Genomic DNA, 22,717 nt, shown 5'->3' with positions numbered 1-22,717 from the left:
TGTCCGACTCTTTGTGACCCCATGAACTGCAGCACGCCAGGCCTCACTGTCCATCACCCACTCCCAGAGTTTGGGTAAACTCCCATTTCCATTGAGTCGGTGATGCCATCCAACCATCTCATCCTCTGTCGTCCCCTTCTCCTCCTGCCCTCAATCTTTCCCAGCATCAGGGTCTTTTCAAAAGAGTCAGCTCTTCGCATCAGGTGGCCAAAGTACTGGAGTTTCAGTTTCAGCATCAGTCCTTCCAATGAATACCCAGGACTGATCTCCTTTAGGATGGACTGATTGGATCTCCTTGCAGTCCAAGGGACTCTCAAGACTCTTCTCCAACACCACAGTTCAAAAGCATCAATTCTTTGGCGCTCAACTTTCCTTATAGTCCAACTCTCACATCCATACATGACTACTGGAAAAACCATAGCCTTGACTAGATAGACCTTTGTTGACAAAGTAGTGACTCTGCTTTTTAATATGCTATCTAGGTTGGTCATAATTCTCCTTCCAAGGGACAAGCGTCTTTTAATTTCATGGCTGCAATCACCATCTGCAGTGATTTTGGAGCCCTCAAAAATAAACTCTGCCACTGTTTCCAATGTTTCCCCATCTATCTGCCATGAAGGGATGGGACCGGATGCCATGATCTTAGTTTTCTGAATGTTGAGCTTTAAGCCAACTTTTTCACTCTCCTCTTTCACTTTCATCAAGAGGCTCTTTAGTTCTTCACTTTCTGCCATAAGGATGGTGTGATCTGCATATCTGAGGTTATTGATATTTCTCCCGACAACCTTGATTCCAGCTTGTGCTTCTTCACATTAGTGAACTGCTAAAGACCTTTCAAAGGCATACGTAAAATAAAGGACATTTTTGTAGACATTAGATGTGTGGCAACCTTTTAAGCGATTATTTGCTTCAAACAATTTAAGTAGTTTATTTTGCTAGGAATACTGACATCAAATGGGTTGCTTGAGAGTGTAAACTACTACAATCATTTTGAAAAGCAACCTGACAATATGTGTCAAGAATCTCAATATTTTTTGTCCTATTTAGGACAGGTTCCAGAATGGTCTCATATACTAAAATCTCAGAATGCCCAATTCCCTTATATAAAATGGCACACTATTTGCCTATAACCTATGTATATCCTCTCGTATACCTTAAATCACCTCTGAAAAGAAAGTGAAAGTGTTAGTTGCTCAGTCTTGTCTGACTTTTTGTGACCCCATGGACTGTAGCCCACCAGGCTCCTCTGTCCATGGGATTTCCCAGGCAAGAATACAGGGATTGGGTTGCCCATTCTCTTCTGCAGGGGATCATCCCAACCCAGGGATCAAACCCAGGTTTCCTGCATTGCAGGCAGATTCCTTGACATTTGCGCCAACTCTAGATTACTTATAATGCCTAATGCAATGTCGTGTGCTATGTATGCTTAGTGGCTCATTTGTGTCCGACTCTTGCGACCCCATAGACTGTAGCCTGCCACGCTATTCTGTCCATGGAATTCTCCAGGCAAGAATACTGGAGTCGGTTGCCATTTCCTTCCCCAGGGGTTCTTCCTGACCCAGGAATTGAACCTGGGTCTCCTGCACTGCAGGCAGATTCTTTACTGAGCTATGAGGGAAGACTCAATGCAACGTTAATTCTATGTAAACAATTGCCTATAGCAAATTCAAGTTTTACTTTTTTGGAACTTGCTGAAATTTATTTTTTCTGAGTGTTTTTGATTGAAGGGGTTGGTTGAATTGTGCATGCAGAACCTGCAGATAGGGAGTGCCTTATTATACCAGTTGCTGGGAACAACTCCTAAGGAAATAATTTCTTAAAAATAAATAGGCAACCTTTATATGTGTGGTGGTTTAGTCACTTGCCGTGTCCAACTCTTGTGACCTCATGAACATTAGCCCACCAGGCTCCTCTGTCCCTGGGACTCTCCAGGCAAGAATGCTGGAGTGGGTTGCCATTTCCTTCTCCAGAGGATCTTCCCAACTCAGGGATGGAACCTGGGTCTCCAGCACTGCAGGTAGACTCCTTACCGACTGAGCTATAAGGGAAGTTGGTGGGCTACAGTCCACGGGATCACAAAGAGTCAGACATGACTGAGCATGCACACACAGGTACACAGTTTATATGTAAACACGTTCATAATAGAATACTTTGCAATATTAATGTATAAAATAAGTAAATGGATGAATGCATTATATACGAATGAGAGGATATCGTGATGTTCAGCTGCTCAGTCGTGTCTGACTCTTTGCAACCCCACAGACTGCGGCACGCCAGGCTCCCCGGTCCTGCACTATCTCCTGGAGTTTGCTCAGATTCACGTCCGTTGAGCCAGTGAGAATATTATGTAATCAATTGAAAATGTGGTTGGTAAAATTTGCACCAACACAGACAAATGCTATAATATAATGTTAAGTGGAAAAAAAAAAAGCAGTATACATATATAGATATATATGTGCATATATATATGTATATGTATATACATTATATACATATAAAATTTTATATGTAGCATAGTCAGAATAAGACACCAAAAAATATAAGTCAAAAAAAGAAATAGAGAATACCCCAAAATATTGAGGAGTTATCTTTCAAAGGTGAAATTGAAATTTGAATTTTTTTTCTCCTCCTATGTTTTCCTGTTTTCCAAGTTGTCAAAATGGAGCATGCATTAATTTTGGAGAGGAAAACAATGCACTTCCAAATATAGGGCCATCAAAGATTTAAGTTTAAAGCAGAAAGTTTTTAAAGTTTAAATATCTTAGTGATTTAGTGTCTGAAGTATGTGCGTTGGTTTCGGTAGAAGTCCAATCTCTTTTTTCCCTTAAGTGCTGTCAAGTCTGAAGAACTTCCTAAGCACGTGGTCACTATTTTGAGTTGTTTTCTCATGCTCTGTCCCGTGGAGCCCCTGGGCTGTTTGGCTTGGAGAGATTTGAGGATAAGCTGTGAATGAGGACGAGCAGAAGCGCTTTCCTCCACTTTGTGGCCAGAATACCAGCGAGCTCAGGAAGTTCTCCTTAAGTTCTTTTTCTGGCAAAAGGAGAAACCCTGGCTGGGGTTCATTCACTATGGACTGATTAGGGTGCCAGGGACTCTGGGTGACCTTTTCACATCAAGGAATGTGCAGATGGAACAAGGTAAGCCATGAATGCATAGATACCAAAGCAGCTGTTGGGTCAGTTTATGGTATTAATGAAGTAGATGCATTTTTCTCAGGGTTAGAATAAATGTGCATGCTACGAAGCTTTAAATCTGTTGCAACTCTTTGTTTAGGAATATCTGCCATAGAATAACTGTTGTATCTTAAATAACTTCAAGGGCACCAAGGTACAATTATAATAAACAGGATCAGATGATACTACTACACAGGGAAAGAGAACATTCTGAAAACAGAACTGAAACCTAAACGATAGAAAGTGAAACGAAACTGAGACTTAGCCAGCAAAGCTATTAAAAAAAAAAAAAAGTCCTGATCTTAGCAGAGTTCTAGCAGGTAATTACACATGAGCCAGTATTACCAAAAGTAAAAGAAATAAATATCTTAAGTTTTCCTAAGTTACATTTAGACTAAAATTGAAACTCACCACCAGCTTGTGACCTTGTTGAAGTCACTTATCCTCTCTGGGTCTCAGTTTACTCATCTGTGAAAACAGGGATAACAATTCAATATAGACTCTCAGGACTCTCAGACACCTCAGGATGCAATCTCAAAAACAACAGCATGATCTCTGTTCCTTTCCAAGGCAAACCATTCAGTATCACATTAATCCAAGTCTATGCCCCGACCAGTAACGCTGAAGAAGCTGAAGTTGAATGGTTCTAAGAAGATCCACAAGACCTTTTAGAACTTACACTCAAAAAAGATGTCCTTTTCATTATTGGGGACTGGAATGCAAAAGTAGGAAGTCAAGAAATACCTGGAGTAACAGGCAGATTTGGCCGTGGAGTACAGAATGAACCAAGGCAAAGGCTAACAGAGTTTTTCCAAGAGAACGCACTGGTCATAGCAAACACCGTCTTCCAACAACACAAGAGAAGACTCTACACATGGACATCACCAGATGGTCAATATTGGAATCAGATTGATTATATTCTTTGCACCCAAAGATGGAGAAGCTCTATACAGTCAGCAAAAAGAAGACTGGGAGCGGACTATGGCTCAGATCATGAACTCCTTATTGCCAAATTCAGACTTGAATTGAAGAAAGTAGGGAAAAGCACTAGACCATTCATGTATGACCTAAATCAAATCCCTTATGACTATACAGTGGAAGTGAGAAATAGATTTAAGGGATTAGATCTGATAGAGTGCCTGAAGAACTATGAGCGGAGGTTCATGACATTGTACAGGAGGCAGGGATCAAGACCATCCACAAGCAAAAAGTGCAAAAAGGCAAAATGGTTGTCTGAGGAGGCCTTACAAATAGCTGAGAAAAGAAGAGAAACTAAAGGTAATGGAGAAAAGGAAAGATATACCCATTTGAATGCAGAGTTCCAAAGAATAGCAAGGAGAGATAAGAAAGCCTTCCTCAGTGATCAATGCAAAGAAATAGAGGAAAACAATAGAATGGAAAAGACCAAAAATCTCTTCAAGAAAATTAGAGATACCAAGGGAACATTTCATGCAAAGATGGCCTCAATAAAGGACAGAAATGGTATGGACCTAACAGAGGCAGAAGATATTAAAAAGAGGTGGCAAGAATACACAGAACTATTCAAAAATGATCTTCACCACCCAGATAATCACAATGGTGTGATCACTCACCTAGAGCCAGACACCTTGGAATGTGAAGTCAAGTGGGCCTTAGGAAGCATCACTGCGAACAAAGCTAGTGGAGGTGATCGAATTCCAGTTGAGCTATTTAAAATCTTTAAAGATGATGCTGTGAAAGTGATACACTCAATATGCCAGCAAATTTGGAACACTCAGCAGTGGCCACAAGACTGGAAAAGGTCAGTTTTCATTCCAATCCCAAAGAAAGGCAATGCCAAAGAATGCTCAAACTACTGCACAATTGCACTCATCTCACAGGCTAGCAAAGTAAAGCTCAAAATTCTCCAAGCCAGGCTCCAGCAGTAAGTGAACCGAGAACTTCCAGATGTTCAAGCTGGTTTTAGAAAAGGCAGAGGAACCAGAGATCAAATTCCTAACATCTGTTGGATCATTGAAAAAGCATGAGAGTTCCAGAAAAACATCTATTTCTGCTTTATTGACTATGCCGAAGCCTTTGACTGTGTGGATCACAATAAACTGTGGAAAATTCTGAAAGAGCTGGGAATACCAGACCACCTGACCTGCCTCCTGAGAAATCTGTATGCAGATCAGGAAGCAACAGTTAGAACTGGACATGGAACAACAGACTGGTTCCAAATCGGGAAAGGAGTATGTCAAGGCTGTATATTGTCACCCTGCTTATTTAACTTATATGCAGAGTACATCATGAGAAACACTGAGCTGGATGAAGCACAAGCTGGAATCAAGATTGCCGGGAGGAATATCAATAAGTTGGTTGTTTATATATCTTTGGAGAAATGTCTATTCAAAGTTTTTGCCCATTTTAAAATTTAGTAGTTTGTATCTCTGTTGTTGAGTTCTAAGAGTTCTTTATACATTCTGGATACAAGTGTCTTATCTGATACATGTTTTTGAATATTTTCTTCTGTTGTCTACAATCTTTTAACTTTCTTGATTTCCCTTTGATACACAAATATTTCTTAATTTTTATGAAGTTCGATTTGCTTTATCTTTTGTTGCTTATACTATTTTGTGTAATTTCTAAGAATCCATTGCCAAATCTGAGGTCAGGAAGTGAAAGAAAGTGAAAGTGTTAGTCGCTCAGTCTTGTCTGACTCTTTGCGACCCCATGGACTATAGTCTGCTGTGCTCCTCTGTCCATGGAATTCTCCAGGCAAAAATACTGGAGTGATTGCCAATCCCTCCTCCCGGGGATCTTCCCGACCCTGGAGTGGGTTGCCATTCCCTCCTCCCAGGGATATTCCTGACCCGGGGACTGAACCCTGGTCTCCCGCACCGCAGGCAGATCACCACCTGAGCCACCAGCGAGGTCAGAAAGACCTATGCCTGTATTTCCTTCTAAGAATTTTATAGTTCTAGCTTCGAAGTTTAGGTCTTTGATCCATAGTAGTTAATCTTTGTATATGCGGTAAAATAGAAGTTCAACTCATTTTTTGCTTTCGGATATCCAATTGTCCCAATATCGTGTGTTGAAAGCTTATTCCTTCCAAGTTTTTTGTCCTGACATCCTTGTCAATTAGCCCTAGATATATGGGTTTATTTCTGGACTCTCACTTCTACTCCTTTGATCTAAATGTCTTATCATTTGACATTGCTGTGGATAAGTATACGTATGAATGCATGGCACTAAGTCATGGTAACGTATCAATAAATTCTGGCCAAAGATCAGACGTATGTAGCACTTGGTAAGTCTGATAAAAGAGTAGGGCTGTTAACTTTAAGATACTGCAAACACAAACGCTGAGAGAGCAATTTAGAGACCTTTGCAAGAGCCTGAAATAAACATATGAAGAGACAACCTGAGCAGCCTTACTTGGAAGGCCTGACCCAGAAGCAAGGGTGCTTATCTCAGTGGTTGAACTCATCCTACAAATATTTACATGTAAACATCTTACGGAAGGTCACATCCATCAAGGACACTGCAAACAATTTGGAACCTGGTACTCCAAATACTAAAACCAGGAAGAAATAATGATGTGTTTGCTTGCAGCTATTTTTAAATCTCCCCCTCTTTTCAGTTTAGTAACATCACAATTAGCTTTTCTCTCTCTTTAGACAAAGTGGTGAAGCTTTCTGGTTGTAAATTTAGTTCCAATAAATTCAGTGAAATGGTCTAAATAGGTTATTGTTTCATAGTTAGACGTTAACAAAATTAACAATAATTATTAATTATATTTTATTATCATGGGTGCATATTATTTATATAATTATAATACACTATGATATAGGTACTTTATTAATATTTATTGTTAATCATAATTATTAGTAATATTAAATTGGAAGGACTGACGCTGAAGCTGAAACTCCAATCCTTTGGTCACCTGATGCAAGGAACCGACTCGTTGGAAAAGACCCTGATGCTGGGAAAGACTGAAGGCGGCAGGAGAAGGGGACGACAGAGAATAGGACGGTTGGATGGCATCACCGACTCCATGGACGTGAGTTTGAGTAGGCTCCGGGGGACGGTGAAGAACAGGGAAATCTGGCCTGCTGCAGTCCATGAGCTTGAACAACAACAATCCTTAAGAAAAATTCTTTGAGTTAACAATTCATTGATTGTTTACCTGGAGTAGCATGTGAGAAGAGGATATTTGTTCATCCGTTTAACAAACATTGTCTGAGCACACACACCCTGGACAGGAACAGGCCCTGAATTCCTGAAGCTGCCATAAAGGGCAAGGCAGCAGAGGCCGCAAAATGTTTCCAGGCTCCCCCAGCCCAGGCTCATCGCAGGGCGCGGGCCTTACCATCTACCCAAGCCCACAGGTACACCTTCCCCTGAGCCTCTCAGCTTAGCCAAGACATACAGGTGGCTTTCCTGTGAAATCTCACTGGGATGCTAAGGAAAATCCCCAAAGCAAGAGAACAAAAGAGATAAACAACCAAAGCAGAGAAATAGACGCGGATCACTTATCTGGAGGGAACAAGAATTCAGTCTTACCTGCCAGGCCCTCCTCCAGATCTTCCCCACCTAGGGATCAACTCCTGTTTCCTGCATTAGCAGGTGGGTTCTTCACCACTAGTTCCACCTGGTAAGCCCCTTACCAAGAGAACCTTCCCCAAACCCTATTTTCCACCCAACATCCCCAATAACCCTAGCAAACCTCTCCCTTTGGTTGCCAAGACTCTTAAGAAGGTTCTCCAGGGGAGATATAGGGCTTCCCTGGTGACTCAGACGGTAAAGAATCTGCCTGTAACACGGGAGACCCGGGTTCCCTGGGTCCTGAAATTCTCCAGGAGGAGAGCAAGGCCACCCGCTCCAGTATTCTTTCCTGGAAAATCCCACGGACAAGGGAGCCTGGGGTGCTACAGTCCATGGGGCTGCAAAAAATCAGACATGACTGAAACGACTTAACATGTACGGACAAGAAAGACGTAGGAGGTTTTCTGGGCCTCAGCAGGCTATTGGAGATCGAGTTCAGAACCTTCGGACTATCTCTAGGGGTCATTAACTTGGGAATAAACTGCCTGCCCTCCAGCCCTCCATTCATCCCTAACCTTTGCAGGGCAACAGTATGAAGAGAGGCCCGCATGCCATGTCTATAAATCCAGATGTAAGTCAAGCTAACATACTATTAAATGGCATTCATATCCTCCTTCCTTTTTGATAAATGTAACTTCACAATGACACGGAAACCAAGGTTCCAGTTTAGAATCCCTCTGCCTCTGCCCAGGGGCCCACCCTGTCACTCTTGTCTGACTCCAGGAAGGACCTTTCACGTATGTGGGTGGACACTTCAGCCAACATGTCCAAGTTCTGTATTAATTTCTTACAACTGCATTTACATCTACAATTATCTCAGTAAAAAATGTTTTTAAATATTTGCTTATTTATTTCGCTGCCTTATATATAAAGGTTGGGAAAGGAGTACGTCAAGGCTGTATATTGTCACCTGCTTACTTAGCTTAAATGCAGAGTACATCATGTGAAATGCTGGACTGGATGAAGCACAAGCTGGAATCAAGACTGCTGGGAGAAATATCAATAACCTCAGACAGGCAGATGACAGCACACTTATGGCAGAAAGGGAAGAAGAACTAAAGAGCCTCTTGATGAAAGTGAAAGAGGAGAGTGAAAAAGTTGGCTTAAAGCTCAACATTCAGAAAACTAAGATCATCGCATCTGGTCCCATTACTTCTTGGCAAATAGATGGAGAAACAGTGGAAACAGTGACAGACTTTATTTTGGGGGGCTCCAAAATCACTGCAGATGGTGACTGCAGCCATGAAATTAAAAGACGCTTGCTCCTTGGAAGAAAAGCTATGACCAACCTAGATAGCATATTACAAAGCAGAGAAATTACCTTGCCGACAAAGGTCCATCTAGCCAAAGCTATGGTTTTTCCAGTGGTCATGTATGGATGTTAGAGTTGGACTATAAAGAAAGCTGAGCACCAAAGAATTGATGCTTTTGAACTGTGGTGCTGGAGAAGACTCTTGAGAATCCCTTGGACTGCAAGGAGATCCAGCCAGTCCATCCTAAAGGAAATCAGTCCTGAATATTCATTGGAAGGACTGATGCTGAAACTGAAACTCCAATACTTTGGTCACCTGATGTGAAGAACTGACTCACTGGAGAAGAGCCTGATACTGAGAAAGATCGAAGGCGGGAGGAGAAGGGGACGACAGAGGATGAGATGGCTGGATGGTATCACCGATTTGATGGACAAGAGTTTGAGTAAACTCCGGGAGTTGGTGATGGACAGGGAGGCCTGGCGGGCTGCATCCATGGGGTCGCAAAGAGTCAGACACGACTGAGCGACTGAACTGGACTGAAACTTGACTGCCTTGGATCTTAGTCTCGTCAGTGGATCCTCCACTGTGGCCCACGGGCTTTCTAGTTGTGGCACGTGAGCTTATTTGCATCATCATTCTTACACTAGATGGTAAGCACGCCTCCACTTTGCTTTGGAGGGAGACACTGTCTCTACCTTTTGAAGGTGTTCTCCTCACAAACATCCTAGAAACGACAGTCCAGGCAAAGGGCCGCCAGAGCGTCTACTCCCAAGATGTGCAGAAACACAAGAGACCGTGGGGGATGGGCCCCCAGCAATGACAACTCAGCGCATCCTGTGCTCGGGCCCCAGACTGAAAAAGAAAGCAGCTTTCCAACGTTGCTGGGGCCCACGCCGTGTGGGATCTCAGTTCCCCGACCAGGGATCGAGCCCATGTCTCCTGCATTGCAAGGCAGATTCTTAGCCACTGGACCACCCGGGAAGACCCTCAATAAAATGTTTAATTAAAAAACAGAGTGTGTGTGTCTGTATGTGTGTGTGTGAGTGTGTGTGTGAGAGTGTGTGTGTGTGAGTGTGTGTATGTGTGTGTGTTTGTAAGTGTGTGTGTGTATGTGTGTGTGTGAGTGTGTGTGAGTGTGTGTGAGAGAGTGTGTTTGTGTGTGTGAGTGTGTGTGAGAGTGTGTGTGTGTGTGTGAGTGTGAGTTTGTGTGTAAGAGTGTGTGTGAGTGTGTTTGTATGTGTGAGTGTGTGTGTGTGAGTGTGTGAGTGTGTGTGTGTGAGTGTGTGTGTGAGTGTGTGTGTGTGTGAGTGTGTGTGTGTGAGTGTGTGTGTGTGTGACCCATGTGCTGTATGACCCACACATGAGTGGCTAGTGGGGGCCCCTGTGCTGGGGTGTCTGCTCTCAGGGGCCCCCTCTGGTCACCTTCAGCCTGGTCCCTCCTCACAGCACAAGGGTCTCGCCTAGGATGCCCTGCGCTCCCCCTTCCAAACCAGGGCCTTGGAGTTCCCTGCTCAAACAGCCTCCAGTCCATCCTGAGGACACCATGGCCTTGCCCTTTCTCCATCCTTCCAAGTAAGCTGTTCTGCGCTGTCTGTGTGTGCACTTCCAAGCCCACGGGTAGCCCCAGGGGGAGCTGTTTGTGGGGAATATGAACAGAGCTTGGTTTGGAAAAGAAAGGCCTAGCATGTCGGTAACCACTCATGGCATGACTAGTGTGGGGAAGGGAAGGCGGGCACACAGTTGTCTTCCCATTTTCGCCGTAAAATTTTGGAAGGGAAATCAAGAAGAAGGCAGAGCCAGCCTTCCACGCGCTCTCTGACCTCTAGGGACTGGGACACGGTTCATAAAACCCAGAGACAGAGATCAACTCTTCTGCTCCAATCACCCGCAAACGACTGTGGCCCCAACACAGCGGCAGGCACAGCGCAGAGGGTAAGGCGCAGAGCCCGGGCCGGGACAAGGGTGTCCATGGCTCCGCCTTCAAGCCACAGGCTGATCTGGCTCCTCGGGAAAGAAGGGCCTTGATTTTGGCATCTGACGCCCAGTGGTTCAAAGTACAGTCGCCTTTTCTAGGTCCTTCTGGCACCGCCAGGACATGGCCAGGAGGCCCACGGTGGACAGCTATTTCTTGTGTCGAGTCCTGTCAGACACAAGGGTTTCTTGATTCCTACAATAGCCCTGCTTTCTGAGAATAAAGCAAATCTGTGACTTGGCGGTCATGGCCCAGAAGTAGACAGGACCGAGGGGAGACCTGAACTCGGAGTGCGGTTGAGAAGCTTCTGGAGGTTTAATATTTAGTACCAGCATCGTGTGTCAGTCACCAAGTGCTGAATGCTTTAGAGTGTGGAGCATTGCTTTTTCTATTCCAGACCAATTTCTGCTTCACAGTACAGCTGTGAGTTTACCATCTTCGGTATTTCTGCACTGCCTCATTCCCTCCCAAAAGGGTCTGAAGCAGCTTGTCTCCCTTTAAGGTTAATGTGTCTGGGTCCTAGCACTCTACAAAGTGCATTTGGTTTTATATGAGTCAGCCAAAATTTCTCTTGGGAAATTGTCAGAGAAAATAAATAACTGAGCGGGGAAAGGCAGAGTCACAGTGGAGGACACTTGGGTCCGAGGGTGCTGCAAAGATGTCCGCTGAGGCTGCACCGGGGGAAAGGGCACCATGAAATAGTTTCCAGGGGACTGTTCTGCAGAGCGGGGCCTGGCAGGCAGACCGCGCTCAGCAAATATTTATTGAGTGGGGCAGCGTCTCCCGGCCAGCGAGCTGCTGCCTGTGGAAGGGACGGGCAGCTGGTGCCCTTGGCCACAAATGTTACCATTTCCTGCCTGAGCCATATGGAAGGCCCCAGAGCCGGCCCCGGCGCTCTGAAGGCGCCGTGAACTCCTCCAGGGCAGGGAAGGAGCTCATCTGTATTTACATCCTAAGCGCAAGGCATCACGCCCGGCATCTATGTGAGAAAGTGAACGTGTTAGCTGCTCAGTCGTGTCCGACTCTGCGACAGCAAGGGCTGTAGCCCCCCAGGCTCCTCTGTCCATGGAATTCTCCAGGCAAGAGTCCTGGAGTGGGTTGCCATTCCCTTCTCCTGGGGATCTTCCTGACCCAGGGATTGAACCCGGGTCTGCCGCATTGCAGGCAGATTCTTTACCCTCTGAGCCCCCAGGGAAATCCTGGCATCTGGTAGGCGCTAAATAAACGTTGAGTAGATTTTGCAAGCATGCTTTTTATAACTTCCTCCAAGTCACTATTAGGATGTTGAGCAGTAAAAAGATCAAGGGCAGAACTATTGATCCTCCAGGTGCCGGGTTGACAACCATGTATTAATCCACACTGGAGGGAGGCAAGGTCTAGGAAGAAGGAGACTTTCTGTTGAGATGTGATGGTTTTAGTTCAAACAGTAGAACGGGTGTCCCAGGGGCAAACCGGACACTAGTGAGTGAAAGGAGAGGAAGGTCAGGATCTCCCAAGAAGAGGACTGTGAGTGAGTCTCGGGGAAAGCGGCGTTCTCATAATTGCTGGGACAGGGGTAGATGTTCGGTTTTTCTGGGACAGAATTGGGTGACTTTCATGAGAAGTCTTAAATATGGGCCATACCTCTGACCCAAGAATTTCACTTGTATATACCGATTGCTAAAATTTAATCAGCTTCACAAAGATATTAGTATGCGTACAAGGGTGTATACCACAGTATTGGTTATAATGGTGAAACATTTAGAATAATGTTAACTTTCAACAAGTGCTTAAGTAAACCATTGAACATAGTCACTGAACGTAATATTACACAGCTGTTAAAATGGTGATGGAGAGTTAGACTTATTTGAACGAAAATTTATTTGTATTATATGGTTAAGTAAAAACAGTGAGATACCAATGGTACCATTTTAGTTTGCTAGAAACATTTATATATGGAGGGAGAGAGAGAGAGAGAAATTCTTAAAGAATACAAATCAAAATGCTAACGGTGAGGACTTCCCTTGTGGATAGGAATCCACCTGTCAGTGCAGGGGACACAGGTTCAATCCCTCATCGGGGAAGATTCCCACACGCTGCAGAGCAACTAAGCCTGGGCACCCCAACTGCCGAGTCCGAGCTCTGAGCCCCAAAGCCACAGCTACCGAAGCCCAGGTGCCCGGGAACCCGTGGCTCCGTGAGAGACGCCACCGGAGGGAGAGCAGCCCCCAGGACGAGCCGGCGGCTCCGCAACGGGAGAGCAGCCCCACTCACCACAACCAGAGAAAGCCTGCGCGCAGCAAGAAGACCCAGCACAGCCAAAAACAACTTAGAAAAACAAATAAATATAGCAATGTGTACATGTCAGAAAAAACTTTTTAAAAGCTAATGGTGATTATCTTCTGGGTATTAGGAATACAACTAATTTAACATTTTTACTCTTATCTGTTATTTCTAAACTTCTAACTGTGGATATGTGATACTGTAAAAATAGTAATAATAACACACTTAATAATAAAGGGTATTATACACATAATCATAAAATTAGGACAGGTGAAGTTGTGTCTCTGCTGTTGATTAAACTGGTGAACTTTCTGCTATCCCAAGTGCCCAGCCGGGGCTGCAGTGGTGAGTTGGCTGGATATTGTGCGAGGAAAGCTGAAGAGGTTACAGCCACTTCCAGCGGCCAATAAGCTGATTCCACGAAGGAAGACAGTGACCTGGGAAATCGCACATCAGTCCCTTACACACTTTGTCAGGCAAAAATAGTTTTTCAGAACTAATATTTTAAATTTTTTGCGAGGCTTTTTTGGTTTTCATGATGAGAATGTCTTTGCAAATCAGAAATTACATTCTTAGCATTTCCCTCTTTCTGTGACTTCTTCATGAGCAACAGTGTAAGAATTGGAATCTTCTCATTCTATCTGCTGCTTTGGCACAAAATACCGCATACAGATAGATACTTGTATCTGAACCTGGAAACAGAAATAACATTTGCCTCTCATCCCACAGGGTACACTGGAAGCTCCATGAGGCCAGGGGTTTTATTTGTTTTGTTCCAGAGCCCAGAAGAATACCTGGTATCCAGAAGGCACTTGGTAAATAAGTTTCTTTTTTTTTTTAATTAGTTGGAGGCTAATTACTTTACAATATTGCAGTGGTTTTTGTCATACATTGACTTGAATTAGCCATGGATTTACATGTGTTCCCCATCCCGATCCCCCCTCCCACCTCCCTCTCCACCCGTTCCCTCTGGGTCTTCCCAGTGCACCAGGCCCGAGCACTTGTCTCATGCATCCCACCTGGGCTGGTGATCTGTTTCACCCTAGATAATATACATGTTTCAATGCTGTTCTCTTGAAACATCCCATCCTCGCCTTCTCCTACAGAGTCCAAAAGCCTGTTCTGTACATTTGTGTCTTTTTTTCTGTTTTGTGTATAGGGTTATCGTTACCATCTTTCTAAATTCCATATATATGTGTTAGTATACTGTAATGGTCTTTATTTGGCTTACTTCACTCTGTATAATGGGCTCCAGTTTCATCCATCTCATTAGAACTGATTCAAATGAATTCTTTTTAATGGCTGAGTAATATTCCATGGTGTATATGTACCACAGCTTCCTTATCCATTCGTCTGCTGATGGGCATCTAGGTTGCTTCCATGTCTTGGCTATTATAAGCAGTGCTGCGATGAACATTGGGGTGCACGTGTCTCTTTCAGATCTGGATTCCTCAGTGTGTATGCCTAGAAGTGGTATTGCTGGGTCATATGGCAGTTCTATTTCCAGTTTTTTAAGAAATCTCCACACTGTTCTCCATAGTGGCTGTACTAGTTTGCATTCCCACCAACAGTGTAAGAGGGTTCCCTTTTCTCCACACCCTCTCCAGCATTTATTGCTTGTAGATAGCAGCCATCCTGACTAGCGTGTAATGGTACCTCATTGTGGTTTTGATTTGCATTTCTCTGATAATGAGTGATGTGGAGCATCTTTTCATGTGTTTGTTAGCCATCTGTATGTCTTCTTTGGAGAAATGTCTGTTTAGTTCTTTGGCCCATTTTTTGATTGGGTCATTTATTTTTCTGGAGTTGAGCTGCAGGAGTTGCTTGTATATTTTTGAGATTAATCCTTTGTCTGTTGCTTCATTTGCTATTATTTTCTTCCAATCTGAGGGCTGTCTTTTCACCTTGCTTATAGTTTCCTTTGTTGTGCCAAAGCTTTTAAGTTTCATTAGGTTCCATTTACTTATTTTTGCTTTTGTTTCTAATATTCTGGGATGTGGGTCATAGAGGATCCTGCTGTGATTTATGTTGGAGAGTGTTTTGCCTATGTTCTCCTCTAGGAGTTTTATAGTTTCTGCTCTTACATTTAGATCTTTAATCCATTTTGAGTTTATTTTTGTGTATGTTGCTAGAAAGTGTTCTAGTTTCATTCTTTTACAAGTGGTTGACCAGTTTTCCCAGCACCACTTGTTAAAGAGGTTGTCTTTTTTCCATTGTATATCCTTGCCTCCTTTGTCAAAGCTAAGGTGTCCATAGGTTCGTGGATTCATCTCTGGGCTTTCTATTCTGTTCCATTGATCTATATTTCTGTCTTTGTGCCAGTACCATACTGTCTTGATGACTGTGGCTTTGTAGTAGAGCCTGAAGTCAGGCAGGTTGATTCCTCCAGTTCCATTCGTCTTTCTCAAGATTACTTTGGCTATTTGAGGTTTTTTGTATTTCCATACAAATTGTGAAATTATTTGTTCTAGTTCTGTGAAAAATACCGTTGGTAGCTTGATAGGGATTGCATTGAATCTATAGATAGCTTTGGGTAGTATAGCCATTTTGACAATATTGGTTCTTCCAATCCATGAACACAGTATATTTCTCCATCTGTTTGTGTCCTCTTTGATTTCTTTCATCAATGTTTTATAGTTTTCTATGTATAGGTCTTTTGTTTCTTTAGGAAGATATACTCCTAAGTATTTTATTCTTTTTGTTGCAATGTTGAATGGTATTGTTTCCTTAATTTCTCTTTCTGTTTTCTCATTGTTAGTATATAGGAATGCAAGGGATTTCTGTGTGTTAATTTTATATCCTGCAACTTTACTATATTCATTGATTAGCTCTAGTAATTTTCTGGTAGAGTCTTTAGGTTTTTCTATGTAGAGGATCATGTCATCTGCAAACAGAGAGAGTTTCACTTCTTCTTTTCCTATCTGGATTCCTTTTACTTCTTTTTCTGCTCTGATTGCTGTGGCCAAAACTTCCAAAACTAGGTTGAGTTGTAGTGGTGAGAGTGGGCACCCTTGTCTTGTTCCTGATTTCAGGGGAAACGCTTTCAGTTTTTCACCATTGAGGGTAATGCTTGCTGTGGGTTTGTCATATATAGCTTTTATTATGCTGAGGTATGTTCCTTCTATTCCTGCTTTCTGAAGAGTTTTAATCATAAATGGATGTTGAATTTTGTCAAAGGCTTTTTCTGCATCTATTGAGATAATCATATGGTTTTTATCTTTCAAATTGTTAATGTGGTGTATTACATTGATTGATTTGTGGATATTAAATAATCCTTGCATTCCTGGGATAAAGCCCACTTGGTCATGGTGTATGATCTTTTTAATATGTTGTCGGATTCTGTTTGCTAGAATTTTGTTAAGGATTTTTGCATCTATGTTCATCAGTGATATTGGCCTGTAGTTTTCTTTTTTTGTGGCATCTTTGTCTGGTTTTGGAATTAGGGTGATGGTGGCCTCATAGAATGAGTTTGGAAGTTTACCTTCTTCTGCAATTTTCTGGAAGAGTTTGAGTAAGATAGGTGTTAGCTCTTCTCTAAATTTTTGGTAGAATTCAGCTGTGAAGCCATCTGGTCCTGGGCTTTTGTTTGCTGGAAGATTTCTGATTACAGTTTCAATTTCCTTGCTTGTGATGGGTCTATTAAGATCTTCTATTTCTTCCTGGTTCAGTTTGGGAAAGTTATACTTTTCTAAGAACTTGTCCATTTCTTCCAAGTTGTCCATTTTATTGGCATAGAGCTGCTGGTAGTAGTCTCTTATGATCCTTTGTATTTCAGTGTTGTCTGTTGTGATCTCTCCATTTTCATTTCTAATTTTGTTAATTTGGTTCTTCTCCCTTTGTTTCTTAATAAGTCTTGCTAATGGTTTGTCAATTTTGTTTATTTTTTCAAAAAACCAGCTTTTAGCTTTGTTGATTTTTGCTATGGTCTCTTTAGTTTCTTTTGCATTTATTTCTGCCCTAATTTTTAAGATTTCTTTCTTTCTACTAACCCTGGGGTTCTTCATTTCTTCCTTCTCTAGTTGCTTTAGCTGTAGAGTTAGGTTATTTATTTGACTTTTTTCTTGTTTCTTGAGGTAGGCCTGTAATGCTATGGTAAATAAGTTTCAAATGAATAAGTGAATGTTGGCAGACAGTAAAACAAACAACTTGGAAGAAGTCGCTTTGCAAACACTTGCTTTCGCTATACTTACTTTAGAAACATGAGTTTCTAAAGGGAATTCCAAAATAAAAACTCATTCTTTTTTTTTTATGTAATTAATTTTTCAGATTACTAACATTTAAAAAAAAATCAGGTATGATCTTCACATAGCCGTATAACAAAAAATGAGAACTACAGATTGTGTTCTGGGTAAGCACAGTTCAACAGAACTTGCTCTGATGAGGGAGACTTTCTACACTTGTATCTCCAATATGGGAGTTGCTAACCATAGGAGGGAGGCATCAGGCACTTAAAATGTGGCTGGCTGAGAAAGAGGAGGTGAATTTTACATTTTATTTAATTCTAATTAATTTACATTTAAATTTGAATAGCCACGTATGATCAGCGGCTACCATCTCAGGCAGTCCAGCTCAAGACTGAACCGCTCATCCTAGTGCACCGTGACAAGGTAAATACCACGTGTTTGCCACGACGCTGTGTGTAAACACGATTGAATCTCGCCCTGTGAGAAGAGGGTGGAAATAACCCCAGGAAACCAGTGCGCTTGACCAAAGCATCTCTCATGTCTTCAGTCACTCAGTCATGTCCTGCTCTTTGTGACCCCATGGACTGCAGCCTGCCAGGCACCTCTGTCCGTGGGATTTTCTAGCCAGGAATACTTGAGTGGGTTGCCATTTCCTTCTCCAGGGGATCTTCCCCACCCAGGGATCGAGCCCCACTCTCTTGCACTGGCAGGCGGGTTCTTTACAACAGTGCCACCCGAGTATCTTTCATGAATTCAAAAAATTTTGGGGGGCTTCCCTGGTGGCCCAGTGGTTAAGACTCAGTACTTCCACTGCCGGGGAACGTGGGTTAGATTCTGCATGCTGTGAGGTGTGACCAAAGGGGGGCAAAAAAAATTTTAAAGAAACAAACCAAAAAAATTTCTTTACCACAAAGCCTTCCTAATCTCTGTAGTCCTGCTACCCCCTGGACGTGCCACAGATTTATTTGTTTCCAAAATGAGATGTATAAGATTTATAAAATCCAAAGCAAAGATCTGTGCAGTGTATGTTGCCAGCATGAAAATGACAAGTGCAATTTGCATGAAAAGTCATACTTTCACTTCAGAGTGCCTCCTTTTGTTAGTTGATGATTGTACATACTGCTTTAGTGATGTTAGTTATACATAAAGGTTTGTCTTTGTTTTCACTTAAAAATCCCCACGTTATCTCCAAAGGAGATAACAGCATGGGAAATTAGGTGAATGTGGAACTCAGGCAACCAATCAGAAGAGCCCCCCCCACCCCATTACCTTCCTCAGAAACCTTCATAAAACATTCATGCAAAGTGTTCTCCTTTAAATTAGCTGAGTATTTATCTTAATTCTTCATCTTCTTGATGTTATCTGTCCCACGGCTTTTCTTAATGACATAGATGTTACTGTAGGTCACATTGTAGAAAGCAATTTCGGAGAAAAACTAAAAACGGAGGAAGAACACAGTTGAAGTGAATATATCTTTGTGGCATTAAACTGAAAAAAAGGGGTTATTGTAACTTTATGATGAATCATAACAAGTTGTTAAATGAGGTGTAATTACGTCTTTGTAACTAAGCTGCTATCACAGAAATACCACAGACGAGGTGGCTTATCAACAACAGAAGTGTGTTCCTCATGGTTCCAGAAGCTGTGTTCAGTCCAAGTTCAAGGCAGTGACGGGCTCACTGTTGGATGAGAGCCCACTTCCTGGCTCACAGACCGACAGTTCACTGTATCTTCAGGTGGGGGAAGGTGAGGGAATTCTCTGGGGTCTCGTTTGTCAGAGCTCTGAGCCCATTTATGACGACAAGCTATCAAATCACCACCCAAGTACCATCCCACTGGTGAGCAGGCTTCAGTGTATGAATTGCGGGGTGGGTGGGACCACATGCACTTTGAATGGATCTTCTGTCCATACCCTTGCATAATTTTACAACATCATACATTGACTATTCGGAAAATATTAGTTCACTAAGTTTCGGACTTCTGCCAAATGTTGACCCATTTCATTACACAATATCCAACACCACATTCATTAATATCAGCACCAATATCATCTGAGAAGTCTTTAAGTATTGTGATACCATCAAGCTTATGATGCTTGATACAAGATTTTAAAAAATCTAATGTTTGCTAGAAAGTTCAAAGAAACAGGGGCTTCCCCAGTGGCCCAGGTAGTAAAGAATCTGCCTGCCAGTGCGGGAGAGGCAAGAGACTCGAGTTTCAGCCCTGGGTTGGGAAGATCCCCTGGAGAAGGAAATGGCACCCCACTCCAGTATTCATGCTGGGATAATTCACGGGCAGAGGAGGCTGGTGGGCTACAGTCTACGGGGTCACAAAGAGTTGGACACGACTGAGCGCCTGAATATGTAGCATCAAAGAAACAAATGTTATCGGTGCTTTTCCTTGGTGTGACAAGCTCAACTGATTCATTTTCAAGAACGTGCCTGCCAAGCAGTCAAGTATGAATAACCCTAGTTGCCAGTTGTTCTTTTAGGCAAAAAGAATCTTCCCTGAAGAAAGCAGTGGGTTCAGGGCACTGCTCAAACAATGGTACAGTTGCTTTTCTCTTGAGATAACCATGGTGGTGGAATACACAGCAGAAGTGCTTTATGCATATTTCCTATTTCATCTCCTGTGACCTTCGAAGAGGGCCCATGTACCCTAGAGACGCACCAGAAACCCACTGGGGCACTGGAAGAAAAGAACAAGGCGTATATATTTAAAAAGTTTCATCCTTTTGTCATTTCTACTTTTGCATATGCTTTGTAACATGCATTCCACGTGTGCCACGCTTAGCCATTCAGTCACGTCCGACTCTGCGACCCCGTGGACTGGGGCCCCCCAGGCTCCTCTGGCCATGGGACTCTCCAGGCAGGAACACTGGAGTGGGTTGCCAGGCCCTCTTCCGGGGATCTTCCCGACCCAGGGCTTGAACCCACGTCTCTTGTGTCTCCTGCATTGGTGGGTGGATTCTTTACCGCTGCGCCACCTGGGAAGCATTCATACCATAGAGGCACTTATGTCCGTAATTCATTAATAAATAAATAAATGCACATTGGGATGCAAATGTTTTATTGGTGGAGCATGCAAACAGGAAAGTTCGGGGACAGCATCATGAACATCCAGGGTGAAAATAACCTTACTGAAACAAGCGGGACAAAAATCCCGTGGGCGCGGAACACAAGCGCAGGCCGCTTCCCCGTTCCTGCCCCAGAGGGTGAAGGAGACGGCCGCATGACGCACCGCGGCCTCGGGGTCCCTTGGCTGGGGAGCGGCGCCCCGGTTCCTGGACGGTGCTGCTCCGAGGGACTTCCTGGGGCTTCACGGGACGGTCCACCCGAAGGTCCTGCCCTCATCGCAGCCTGGGCGCTGGCGCTTCTGCCCTCCCAGCCCCCAGCCCCCAGCCCCCGCGCCGGCCCTGAAGCAGTCTCAGAACAAAGGCCGCCCGAACCTGCTGACTCGCGTGTTCTCTGGGGCCACAGGGCCCTCGGCGGGGAGGCGGCGGAGGCCCCGGGCGACCGCACAGCCGGGGCCGCCCGCCCTGAGGCCAGAGCAGCTCGGCCGCCCCGGGCCTCGAGCCGCCCACCCCAACCCCGGGCCTCGGCCCCTGCCCCCAGGTGGGGCCTCCTGGCCCCGCGGACGGACAGCGCGTGGTGTTCAGACGCACTCACTGCCTCGGACAGTTGCCTCTTAAAAGTGATGGAAGCTTGCGAGCTCTTTCCCCGAGACCTGTCACCAGCCTGCCTGCAACACCAGTCGGGGCAAGAATCCTCCAGCCGAGGCTCCCCTCTCCACCCGCCCAGGCGCACTGGGAGGCTGCAGTGAGTGAGAGTCGCTCAGTCGGGTCTGGCTCTTTGTGACCCCATGGACTACACAGTCCCTGGGATTCTCCAGGCCAGAGTACTGGAGTGGGGAGCCTTTCCCTTCTCCAGGGGGTCTTCCCAACCCAGGGGTGGAACCCAGGTTTCCTGCACTGCAGGCGGATTCTTCACCAGCTGAGCCACAGGCGAGATTAGAACTCTCCATTTCCCTCTGAGAGTGTATAATGTCATCCGGTCAAGGCCTTAACTGCTTTCCAAGCAATTCCGGCCTTCTTTTCATCTCACTCCCTGTCCCTCACAGTGAGCCGCTGACGATTCCTGCTGTGCAGAGCGGCATTCCCGCGTCAGGATCAGAGGAGCCCTTCTGCTCTCTGCTCTTTCTCAGGCCCCGCTGCTGCTTCTGTGTCTTCTCCCCGACTCTGTCCTCGGCCCCAGACCACAGCTGCACACTCGGATTTACACTAAAGACACTGGCTTTAGCCTCCCTGTGGGTTTAGGGAGCTGACAGGAAGGAACAGTGTACAGGGTATTTCACTTGCTTTTCCTTTGAGTTCTTAAAAAGGCTTCGTCTTGACATTCACGCTGCCTGCAGTCCATGAGTTGTTTACATGGGAGTGAGCGTGTCCCTGAAAGATACAGGAATGACCTTTCTCTAGCCTTCCAAGCCGTCTTTTTCTCTTTTCTCTTTAAAAAGGATTCCCTCTCTGACCTTCTGACTCATTTTGCTGTGCCTTTCTCTTAGGAGCCTGAAGCGTCTTTACTGGAGGGTGTCGGACACCACTGCCTGATCCCAGCAATGCCAGCAAGACTTTTTACTGTATTATCTCTCCTTCCAAACCTCTCTCTTCACCTGATACCCATCCCAAATAAAAATCCAATGGAGGCAATAAAAGGTTATATTCATCTGTGAGACCCACACAAGGTAGAGTGTTATAATAAAAGGTGAAAAACATAAACATTGAAAACACAGAGATTCTAAAGGTATATGAAGTAGTAAACTAAAAATGAATTCATCATCAAATACTAGAAACCCATATGGTGGTCAAAGAACAAAAAAAGATTTTATAGCTTATGCATCATTCCTCCTCCACAGTAAGCCGCTCTTTTCTCATGAGGCCCTTGTTTCACTGTCTTGTAGCTATTTATTTACATGGCTTGTTCTGTATTCGATTTTGGTTACTTGGGGATAAAAACCAGGTTCTGCTTATCTTGGTGTCTCCAGAATCCAGCACGGAGCTTAGCAAACAGTGGATGCTCCATCAAGGTTTATTAACGGGAAGAAGAACAGAAAGTATTTCTGGGAGAAGAATGCAGAAAGCCTGCTGAGAGAGAAAACTGGAGTCTAGCATTTTAACTAAAAGAAACCCAATGACTTTCTGCATCACAGAAAAGGGTTTTTATGTAGCTACAATGCCATGCTTTTCCTCTAGCTTATGGGCTTTCCTGATAGCTCATTTGGTAAAGAATTTGCCTGCAATGCCAGAGACAC

General features: G+C 44.0%; 1 long non-coding RNA gene across 1 annotated transcript; it reads left to right on the top strand.

The window, feature by feature from the left end:
• Positions 1–7,179: 7,179 nt before the first annotated feature.
• LOC136166215 (uncharacterized) lies at positions 7,180–22,079 on the top strand. Its single transcript, XR_010662862.1, has 4 exons — positions 7,180–7,194; positions 13,956–14,041; positions 17,757–17,833; positions 21,971–22,079. It is a non-coding gene; the product is annotated as an uncharacterized lncRNA (long non-coding RNA).
• The last annotated feature ends 638 nt before the right edge of the window (positions 22,080–22,717 follow it).

This window comes from Muntiacus reevesi, chromosome 4 (genome assembly GCF_963930625.1).
Source record: "Muntiacus reevesi chromosome 4, mMunRee1.1, whole genome shotgun sequence".
NCBI lineage: Eukaryota > Metazoa > Chordata > Mammalia > Artiodactyla > Cervidae > Muntiacus > Muntiacus reevesi.
The sequence above is the reverse complement of the archived record's forward strand: the minus strand, read 5'-3'. Positions and strand labels throughout refer to the sequence as shown.